At 37.7% G+C, this 11,656-nt stretch overlaps 1 protein-coding gene across 3 annotated transcripts in view; it reads left to right on the top strand.

Annotated features, from left to right (window-relative positions):
• PDSS2 (decaprenyl diphosphate synthase subunit 2) overlaps window positions 1–11,656 on the top strand; it is a 202,257-nt gene that overhangs the window by 102,490 nt on the left and 88,111 nt on the right. The window lies entirely within an intron of this gene.

Below are 11,656 nucleotides of genomic sequence, written 5' to 3'. Positions count from 1 at the left end.
GGGGGTACGGGGGACAGGGACGGCCACTGGCTGGCCAACGCTGTCCCCTGATCAGCCCGCCTGGTCGCCTCCTGCAGAGGGAGGCCTCCGGTGGTGGCAGCAGGGGGCGGGGCCAGCCAGCGCTGTTTCCCTGATTGGCCTGTCCAGTCGCCTCCCGCAGAGGGAGGCCAGACTGCGGCTGAGGCCCGCTCCCTGCCAGTCGGACATCCCCTGAGGGCTCCTGGACTGCAAGAGGGTGCAGGCCGGGCTGAGGGGCCTCTAGTCTCATATAAAACATATCACTGTATAGCTTATGCCCTGGCACTTTTTTCCTTAGGAGACATCTTTTCCCTGTTATGCTTCCCTTCCCTTCCCAGCCTTAAACATGGTCTAAATGAAGCCTGCCAAGGTTCTCTTTTCAGTGCATTGATGCCTCCTGGGATTAGTTGGAGAGGTCTTTGCAGAATTACATTTCTCTCCTGCAGTGCTTCCTGTGCCCTATTTAACATACAGCCTTCAGTTTTCTCCTAACCCCTACTTGCTTTCTCAAGGAGAGAAAACTCAGATCTTATGAAGCAATTCAGAACTTACAGAGCCTGGCAATAGGCATAGGCCCAGCACTCAGCTTCAGGAATGTTTCAGATTGCTCTCATTTTAAGCCACCTTCAAGATTCACAGGTACAAATCTGCTTGTCTTCTTCATTTGCCATCATGCATCCTTCCTTTTATCCCTCCTAAAACCAAAGTATGCATGCCAACTCCAATTCACCAAACATTTTTAGCTTTCTCATATTCTAATGTAGCTCAGAAGCATTTTCTAGTGGACTCTCTGGGTTGTCACTGGGCTGTCGTTTCTCACAGTCTGGTTGTGCCTGAAGCAGTTTTCATAGCTAAATGATGAACCTTCGAAAAAAAAGGTACGTAGTGAAAATGGAAACACCAGCATGCTCTTTGTAACCATTTCTTTAATTCTCCACCTGCCATAACGTGGAGATGGCTCCTAATTATCAGAGGGAAGAGCTGAACTCCTGTACTGCAGCAGAAAGAATGAGCACTATGGGAGGGCGAGTGACAGACTACTCTCCAGTGGGGAGGGGGACAGATATTTTGGGAAACTTTGACACGGAATCGGATGTATTTGTATAACCTTTTCATGTGGAACTGTGTTGCAGTCAGAGAGGGGGTTTTGGTTTTCTTCATTAAAAGCTTATTAAATAAAGAAATAGGACAGTCGTTTTGCTTCGGTAGATGGGGGTCAGAGAGGAGGGTCTGATCTCCTCAGGATATTAATGTCTGCCTTCAGCGGGGGAAATGAGCCGTCACTTGAGTTAGAGGCAGCTTTATGTGCTCATTGCTAGGGATTCCCATATGTCCAGGGAGCAGCAACAGTAAAAAATGGCAGAGCTCGGTGGTGGAGTGCAGAGGGCTCTCATTGGAATTCATGTCAGGAAGCTCAGCTCAGTCTGCCCAGAGCAAGTCTGTTTAATGTTGATCAGCTGTCCATCTGATAAACCGAATTGATACGGGCATTCCCTCCAAGGGCTGCCCTGACAGTGACAGCCGCAGCACCCAGATGTCTTGTTAGGCTTTTGGGTAGTCTCAAGTATTTTTAACCCCTTTCGTGATACCCAAACCAAAAAGTAATTTTAGAGACCTAGATAACAATGCCAGCTGGGCTTTCCCTTTGCTTCTCTGGCAGAAAACAGGCCAGCTTAAACTATTTCCAGAAACCAGATGCTACTAGTTAGTTATCCCTCTCCCTCATCATAACCAGGACCTAGTTAACCTGCAGGATAATTATGTGCTGACATCATCAAGTTTGTGTCTAGTTATTCAAAATAATGTTTCTGAAAATATTTTTACTACAGTAAGTTACCTGGCTTGGTAATGCTTTATTAGTTTCATGGGTATATTAGTTGATCACTAAGCAGAACTTTATGTTCATGTGTAAAAAGAACATGAATTACAAATTTTATTTGGTTGGCTAATTTCTGATAATAACTATGGTGACTTCTTGCTGAGTCCAAACATCCTCTGCTTTCTCAAGGATGACTACCATCATGAAGGTAGCTCACCTCTTTGTCAGCAGGTATGGAGGAAACTAATTACAGAACATATCAATACTGAGCTTTCTTTAATAAAACAAAAAAAACACAACAATAGTAACTATGTGAGGAGATGGATATGTTAATTATCCTGACTATAGTAATCATTTCACTATGCGTTCATCAAAACTGCATTTTATATACCTTAAATATACAATTTTATTTTAAAAATATAAAAAATACTGAGCTTTAATTTTTGGAAATAAATCAAGAGAGATAAGTCTTTGTATTGTTATTTTAAAATTCTATTTCTACAAAACTACCAGTAGTTCCAAATTACAGTACTAAATATGGGAGAAATTTTTTTTATTATTATTATTATTTTTTTTTTAGTTTTTTACTGAATCGCTTCTTAAGAATTTTTGTCTTTTTTTCCCTTCACTTCCAGATCTTGTGTTTTCATAGCATGGCAAAACTCTAACATAGAGTCAAGTATCTGATCTCTTTGAACTTAGAATTTCAGATCAGCTTTCCTAAAAAAAGACACAGAGCCCTCAGCACTTTCGATGATTGCCTAGTGCAGTGGTCGGCAAACTGCGGCTCTCGAGCCACATGCGGCTCTTTGGCCCCTTGAGTGTGGCTCTTCCACAAAATACCGACTTCTGCGCATGGGCCACAAAGTTTCAATCGCACTGTACGTGCGGGCCCGCACGTGGTATTTTGTGGAAGAGCCACACTCAAGGGGCCAAAGAGCTGCCTGTGGCTCGAGAGCTACAGTTTGCCAACCACTGGCCTAGTGCATATGGTCAGAGCTGGAAGTAAGGCCTGGTCTTTCTTTTCAGCCCCTGGACCTGTGATTCCATCTCTGTTTGGAGGCCACCATTACTACAGCCTACAGCTTTGGCATTTTGCTTTTAATGGTTGAGATTTTTGGTTTCAGTCACCTGTTTTTAAAATCAGAATTCTCATTTCCAAATACAGGAATGAAACAAGATTAGTTTTGAATGCTGTGATCATGGCAAACCCCAAATTCAAAGTTCCATTTTCACTTCGGTTATCAACATGAATAAATGGCAAAACAGGAAAATTGTTATGTTTCTGTAATAATTGTAATGAACTGAATGAATTTCTTAGAATGTTGGATCTGGCCTACTTATAAAAACTTAATATTTAACACATAATTAGTTAAAGTTTATCACCATATAAGATTCTTTTACCTGGCATTAAGAGCATATTCTTTTCCTTTTTATTCTTATTCATATGCCTTGATATTTTTTTAAAAAAAATATATTTTATTGATATTTTTTAATGTTGGTATTTTTGAAGTATATCTTAAAAACTCCTTTGCTCTTATCTGCTTCTTCCCCTCCCCTCATTCTTTGTCCTTGTGGAGCTTTCTTCTATGGAGTTGTGAAGAGAAAAATAAAACACAAAACAGCTAGTGTGTCAGATGGCAATAAGTACTATGTATGGAAAAAGCAGGAAGCGGGGACTGGAAGTGCTGGCATGGATGGGAGGGTTGCAGTTGTAAATGGAGTAGTCAGAGAAGGGCTCACTGAGAAAGTGAACTTTGAAGGGATCTGAAGGGAGCAAGGACTAAGCCTTGCAGGTATGTAAGGGAAGATGAGGCCAGATAGGGGAAAGGGCACGGGCTCTGAGGCAAGAACAGGCTTGGCATGTTCCTTAGCTACCACAGAAGCTAATGTAGCTAGGGAAGAGTGATCCGAGAGGGAAGGGAGTAGCAAATGAAGTCAGAGAGGTAAGGGGGTAGAGGAGCTGGTCAGATTGCACTTGACCTTGGAGTCCATTGTAGAGACTGGCTTTTACCCTGAGTGAGATGGGGAGCCACTGGAGGGTTTTCAGCAGGGAGCTAAGTGATGGGCTTAATGGTTTCTTCAACTTCCTGCTTGCCTCGTTTCTGATCTTTTCCATTTTTGTAAAGCTAATGGACTAAAAATATTATCTCATTATTATTATTATACTATTTTTCCAAATTATTTGTGAGGTTGAGCATCATTTTATGTGGGATTTGGCCATTTATTTCTAGAATTACCTCTTCATATTCTTTCCCATTTTGCTCTTGGGCTGTTTATCTTTTTCTTATCAATTTCTTGTCCAATTTGGACAAGCTCCACACATTTTTAATATAATCTTCTGCTTATTGTATGTGTTTCAAATACTTTTCAAGTCTGTATTTGCTTTGGTCTTTTTTATAGTTTATATAAACATTTTTGTATATTGTAACTACTCGAATTTATTCTTTTTATATAGCTTCCTGACTTTCTATTTTATTTTGCAAGGCTTTCTAACCCCAAGGTCATAAGAGTGTTTTCCTAAATTTTTTTAAAATAATGGTATTTTATATTCATCAAGATGAGCCACAGAGCTGTCATTTCAAATGGGGTTTTAGTATTGTATTGCTTTGTTTTCTTTTTTACCTTTTGACTTAAATTTGAACTTTTGTTTTTTCACATTTTGATCTTTATTCCAAAAATATTTTTTCTATGGAGTAAGGTAGGGGTCTAATTTTATTATTATTTTCCTTAATTGATAGCCAATTGCCCAACATCTTTTGTAAGAATAATCTGTCTTTTCCTTAACAATTTGAAATGTTACCTTTACCATAAGTAATTTATTTTCCATATATATTTGGATCTCTTTCTGGATTTTATTCCACTAATCTATTAGTTTGTTCTTGTGATAGTACAATAGTTTTTAAAATTGCAGTAGCTTCATAAGTTTTAAAATCTAGAATGTTAGTCCTTTTATTTTCCAGAATTTTCCTTGTAATTTTCAAATTTATCCTTTCTGCCAAAACCGGTTTGGCTCAGTGGATAGAGCGTCGGACTGCGGACTGAAAGGTCCCAGGTTCGATTCCGGTCAAGGGCATGTACCTGGGTTGCGGGCACATCCCCAGTGGGGAGTGTGCAGGAGGCAGCTGATCGATGTTTCTCGCTCATCGATGTTTCTGACTCTCTATCTCTCTCCCTTCCTCTCTGTAAAAAATCAATAAAATATATTTTTTAAAAAAATTTATCCTTTCTACATGAACATAAAAATCAGTTTTACAATTTTAAAAATCTTCTAAGATTCAAATAAAATTATTTTTAAAAAATGACTCTTGCCTAGCTGGTGTGGCTCAGTGGTTGAGTATCAACCTATGAACCAGGAGATCATGGTTCGATTCCCTGTCAGGGCACATGCCTGGGTTGCGGGCTCGATCCCCAGTGTGGGGCATGCAGGAGGCATCCGATCAATGATTCTCTCTCATCGTTGATGTTTCTATCTCTCTCCCTCTCCCTTCCTCTCTGTAATCAATAAAAATATATATTTTTTAAAAATAACTCTTACCACCCTGGCCCATGTGATTCAGTTGTTGAGTGTCGTCCCATGCACCAAAGTGTTGTAGGTTCAATTCCCAGGGCACCTGCCCAGGTTGCAGCTTGATCCCTGGAAGGGGGTGTGCAGGAGGCAGCTGATTGATGTTTCCCTCTCACATTGGTGTTTCTCTCTCTCTCTCTCTCTCTCCCCCCCCCCCTTCCTTTCTCTCTCTAAAAAATCATTTAAAAAATCTTTTTTTTTTAATGACTCTTATCTACCATTTTAATGCTTTCAGAGACACCCTGAATTTTGTGCATTTTGTGTTTGGGATTCTTACTAGTTTTCTGTTGGTATGCAAAGAGCCTGGGCTTTAAAAATGGAGATCTCTGGGCTTGAATCCAGCTTTGCAGCTTACTAGCTATGTGAACTTGAGCAAGTTAGTTGGCCAGCCCAGCTCCCTCTGTGCAGTAGAGATAATAATGCTTACCTCAGACAGCTGTTGTGAGTTTTACATTATTTTTTTTATTAATCAGTTGATTGAGTTGTTAAGCTTGCAAAATTATTTCGTATAAAATGTTCAGAATACAGTAATTCATTGGCTCAAAGTAATTAATTTAGATAGTGAAAGCCATAAACCAGTTAGGCATTTTAAAAGATTGGATATCTGAAATATTTGCTGATGAAATAGCATGATATCTGGCATTTGCTTCAAAATAATCTGGAAAGATAGTGAAAGGTGTAGCTGAAACAAGATTATGATCCACAGAGGTATTTTATGCTATATTTTCACTTTGGAATGTTTTAAAATACCCAAATTATAAAGGGTTTTTTAAAGAATACATCTTTAAAAACTGTTTAAAATGACAAAGTATAAACATTTATTTGTAAGTGGAATATTATGTTTCTATTATGTTATTCTCTGTACTTTTTTGTATTTTGTTAAACCTCTAAAAAGAAGGAAAACAAGGAGGAATGGAGGAAGAAAAGAAAAAAAGCTGAATAAAAAGAATAAAAAAGACAACTCCATTTTATTTAATCTTCCTTGCCTGTGTATTGAAACACAGTTGACACTCCTACTAGTTTAACATCAACTTAAAGACATGAAACATTTAAAGAGATTTCAAGTTAATATAAGGAACAATTTCTAATAATTAAAACTATTCATCTGAAGACCTGGTTCCTATATAGTTTATCACTCATCCTGGAAGGAGTTAATTGAGGTTAATTGACTTCTGGGGTCACTTCCATCTCTGATTCTATAAATCTGACTTTTTAGTTTATCTCACTCTTTTCTTTGTGAAACTAAGAATGATAACAATCCCTTATACCTTTATACTATCGATTTCCAACCTTTTTTATCTCATGGCACACATAAACTAATTACTAAAATTCTGTGGCACACCAAAATAATATATTTTTGCCCATCTGACCAAAAAAATAGGTACAATAGTAGCCATCATTCACATCAGAGGGCTACTATTGTATTGGCTGTTGTCATTTTTTTATTTGACAATCTAAGGGAAAAGAGGTCAGTGCCCCTGACTAAATAGTCAGGTATTGCATGTTTTAAAATTCTTGTGACACACTAGTGTGCTGTGGCACATCAGTTGAAAATCGTTTCTTTACACAACAAATATTATAGGCAGCCAAGAAGTAGGATAGTATAATTTAGAGTGTAGTAAGGGAGAGAAGTGGTAGGAAGATAAATGGGAAAGAAGTAATTACAATATAGTACAATAAATGAGCTATGTTCAGAGGCTTTGAAGGGTCCCAGGTTCGATTCCGGTCAAGGGCATGTACCTGGGTTGCAGGCAGTCCCCAGTAGGGGATGTGCAGGAGGCAGCTGATCGATGTTTCTCTCTCATCGATGTTTCTGGCTCTCTATCTCTCTCCCTTCCTCTCTGTGGAAAATCAATAAAATAGAACAAGAAGATTCTCTATTTGTAAACAATGTGGAACTTCTCTATTTGTAAATACTATGTGGAACTATCTCCAAGAGATTATATTGGGTGAATAAAACCAGAGTACAGCAATACAAACATAAAACGTCTTCACCATTTTTGTGATATTTTATTGACTAAAAATACTGTAAACAAATATAGGTTTATCATTCACCCTATAGCAGCAAAAGTTGCACAGCACATCCACACAATGAACCTCTGTAGAGATGGATGTTAAATAGAAAAAGAAGATTCTCTATTTGTAAACAATGTGGAACTTCTCTATTTGTAAATACTATGTGGAACTATCTCCAAGAGATTATATTGGGTGAATAAAACCAGAGTACAGCAATACAAACATAAAACGTCTTTACCATTTTTGTGATATTTTAATGACTATCAAGAATTTACTTGGCTGCCCATAACAGGACTCGAACAAACAGTAGCTTAAAGGAATGCAATGTCTACTTAACTCAGATAACAAAATGTCTAGAGATGGGCACACCCAAGCTGACTTGAAGCCATCAAGGGCCCAGGCTTCTCCTTTCCTTTCGCTCACTATTCTTCACTGGGAGCCCTCTCTAGGATCCTTAGGTCTTTGCTGTGCCTCCAGGCAGTTGGGCCCTATTCCCGACAGGAGGGGGTGAGCCCAAAATGCCAAAGGTGCACATCAACTGAATCCTGATACTAGGAACTCAGTAGATTTCTCAGAAACTTTACCTAGTGACCTTCTACCTACATTCACTGGCCAGACTGTGCTACATGATCACTTCTAGCCTCAGGGGATCTTGGGACACGAATGTTTTTAAGTGAGTACATTGTCACTCCAAATATATTAAAAGGTGTGTTAGTAGTGAGGAAGGAAAGAGTGAGTGGGTTACTAGCAGTGTCTACCATCATTCTTTCTAAAGCTTAGAATGCTAAAGAACTTTGGAGAAATGTTGGAAGAAAATGGATCAAAACAGATGAAGTTGTTTAACATACAATGGAAAGAAAGTAATTTGGTGAAAATTCTTGTGAAAACATCAATTAATCCTCTGGGTTATATGCAATGTGGTAATTACTTCCTTACTCTGATTACTTAGCCTAAGTGGTATTCATTTGTGACTCTTTTCCAATCAAGAGTTAGCATAAAAATACCCGAGTGATAAAATATACGTGCATAAAATGGCATGAAGACCTTTATATAAGATAAATTTTAAAATCTAGTACATTGCAAGTTTATTAGATTGCTTTGGTGGCTAAAATAGGAATAAGATAATGAGAAGAAAATACTCCCAGCTTTCATACTGCTTCTCTGCTGCACACAAAATTAGACTCTTGCACAATGTGATCTGAGTTGTTTATTGGATGCCAAAATCCTAGAAGTTAAGAGCACAGTACTAGATAGTAATTACAGGACAGATTTCAAGATAACCAATCATTTTATTTCTATTTCCTATAGACCAATAATAGCAATAATTTGGTCTTTTTTTAAACTATTAACTGCCAGCCCAGGTAATATTTTTAATCCCTCAAATCTTCTAATTTTAGAACTAAATATTAAATTTTAGACCTGAAATCCCTGAATCTTCCAACTGGAAGGGACTGTTTCTTCAGTTCCCCTCTTTTCAGTGGTAAGACTATGGATCTGAGAGTTTAAGGAATTTCCCCAGTCTAGTGTTGTAGGCAGAGTTAGAACTGTTATCTATAATCCTGATCAACCTAAATCCCTTCATTTGGTCCTGATCAAATGATTTGGAAACGATTTGATTACTTTGCCCAGTTATTATGAACAAAAGAGTCAAGTTTGCTCATACTGTACTTTCTCCTAGCAAAATTGTCTTCTGTAGTGCTTGGAACTTAAGGATAAAAATTGGACATATTTGTGGTGGGCATATACTAGTGTTGGTAAAATGGCAACTTTGCCCCCCCCCCCATTTACTATTTCTCAGGTAAATACATATTTTAAATTACCATTGGTCACTATGACATGGTGACTCTGAGTTCCAGCCTTGTCCTTTATAAACAGAATGTTCTCAACCAATGATTTAACCTCTCCAGAACTGCTGTCATTAGAATCACAAGTAGATAATATAAATGAAAGTTATTTGTAATGATGGATACTGTACAAATGATGGGTTTTTCACTTTCATTACCACCATTGTTTTTGTTGTTTTTGACCATGTGGCATTTAAAGATTGCTATTTAATGAATGCTGTTTTATGATTACAGATGTCTTTATTAAAAGCTCACAATAATTGATTTCCATCCTTAGGGTAATTCAAAACAACTGCAATTTCTTGCTTGCCTGGTTATTTAATAAGCTGAACTATGTGAAAGATTTATCCAGTGCTTAACCTTTTTTGAGTTTTATACTTGCCCATAATCTCATTCAATTTTTGTGAAATGTAGTAATATGGATTTTTATTGTGAATGGGTTTGCAAACTAGAAAACATTTGCAGGGTACTAATAAAATAAATTTTTATTCCTTTCTTTTAGTTGTTTTTAAATGTTCCTTTTTAAAAAATATTTTTGTTAATTCTCAGTAGTCCTATAAATCTCCATATAAATCTCCATCTTGGTGATTTGGGGGGGGCATGTAATGAGATTTAAACCTAAACCATTAATTTATTCTTCTTTTGTACTTAGGATTAAATAAGATAATACATAAAAGTGCTTGGCCTAATGTCTGGCACAGATTACATTCCCACTTATATTGGCGTCTGTTAGATACTGGTAAGGATTCTTAGAAATCCTAAAATTGCAGATATGGGAAAGTTAGAGAACAAAGTAAACAACTGTGAAGGGTCACCCTCCACTGGCCAGCTTCTCTGGGAACCCTGTGACTCGTGGGATCTTGGGAACTAGTTGGGTAAAGAGTAGGGAATATTACAGAGAAGGTAGGTATCAAGATCTGCTTATATATAGATCCCAAACTACTCAGTGGAAGAGCCTTCATGAAAGTCTTTTGCAAGGGTACTTACTCAGAGTTGCACCAAACCAGCAGCTATAGGTGCCACACTTCTGTCTTTAGCTTTACAGTGTTTCCCTCAGCCAAAAACGAACCAAGTTGGCTCTGAGTTCAAAGTATTCAGCAAACAACAGCAAAGCACAGCCACCAGAAATTCGTACCTGATTTCCATGGTATATAGCAGTGGTTCTCAACCTTCTGGCCCTTTAAATATAGTTCCTCATGTTGTGACCCAACCATAAAATTATTTTCGTTGCTACTTCATAACTGTAATATTGCTACTGTTATGAATCATAATGTAAATATCTGATATGCAGGATGGTCTTAGGCAACTCCTGTGAAAGGGTCGTTCGACTGCCAAAGGGGTCTCTACCCACAGGTTAAGAACCACTGGTATATAGGGTAATGCTGTATTAGCTAGTGGAGCCACTATATGGACATACACAGCAATACAGATTGGAATACAATGGAACCAGCCCCCTGTTGGCAGAGTTACCCCAAAGGAATGAAGAGATCAGTAATCATCCCAGCTGGTATAATGTAGTTTCAAAACCACTTCATAATTGATGTCACGTAAAAGCACTGTGTACCCATTAAAATATGGCATGATTGAAGGAATAGAGTGCATTTGAAACCTTCAAAACAAAAAAGCAACAAACTTCAAAATGCTAAGTGAAATAAGTCATACAGAGAAAGATAAATACTGTATGTTCTCACTTATATGTGGAATCTAAAATCAAAACAACAGCCCGGCTGGTGTTGCTCAGTGGTTGAGTGATGACCTATGAGCCGGGCGATCCCAGCTCTATTCCTATTCAGGGCACATGACCGGGTTGTGGTCTCAATCCCCAGTAGGAGGTGTGCAGGAGGCAGCCAATCAATGATTCTCTCTCATCATTGATGTTTCTATCTCTCCCTCTCCCTTCCTCTCTGAAATCAATAAAAATATATTTAAGTAAATAAATGAATGAAACAAAAAACCTGAACTCATAGATACAGAGAACAGATTTGTGGTTATCAAAAGCAGAAGAAGAGGTAGGTAAAATGGGTGTAGGTGGTCAAAAGGTACAAACTCCCGGTTATAAAATAAATAAGTCATGGGAATAAATAATGTACTATATAGCATGGTGACTATCGTTAATAATGCTGCATTATATATTTAAAAGTTGCTAAGAGAGTAGATTTTAAAAGTTCTCATTACAAGAAAAATGTAAGTATGTGTGGTGATGGATGTTAGCTAGACTTATTGGGGTGATCATTTTACAGTGTATATATAAATGTTGAATCATTATGCTGTACACCTGAAACTAATATGTTATATGTCATTTATATCTCAATTTAAAACTTCATTAAAAAGAAACAACCTAAAAAAAACCTAATCTGTAAATATTTTATTGTTGAAAACTGAAGTCTGGCA

The sequence above is a fragment of the Myotis lucifugus genome, unplaced genomic scaffold (genome assembly GCF_000147115.1).
Source record: "Myotis lucifugus unplaced genomic scaffold, Myoluc2.0 scaffold_216, whole genome shotgun sequence".
Classification (NCBI taxonomy): domain Eukaryota; kingdom Metazoa; phylum Chordata; class Mammalia; order Chiroptera; family Vespertilionidae; genus Myotis; species Myotis lucifugus.
The sequence above is the reverse complement of the archived record's forward strand: the minus strand, read 5'-3'. Positions and strand labels throughout refer to the sequence as shown.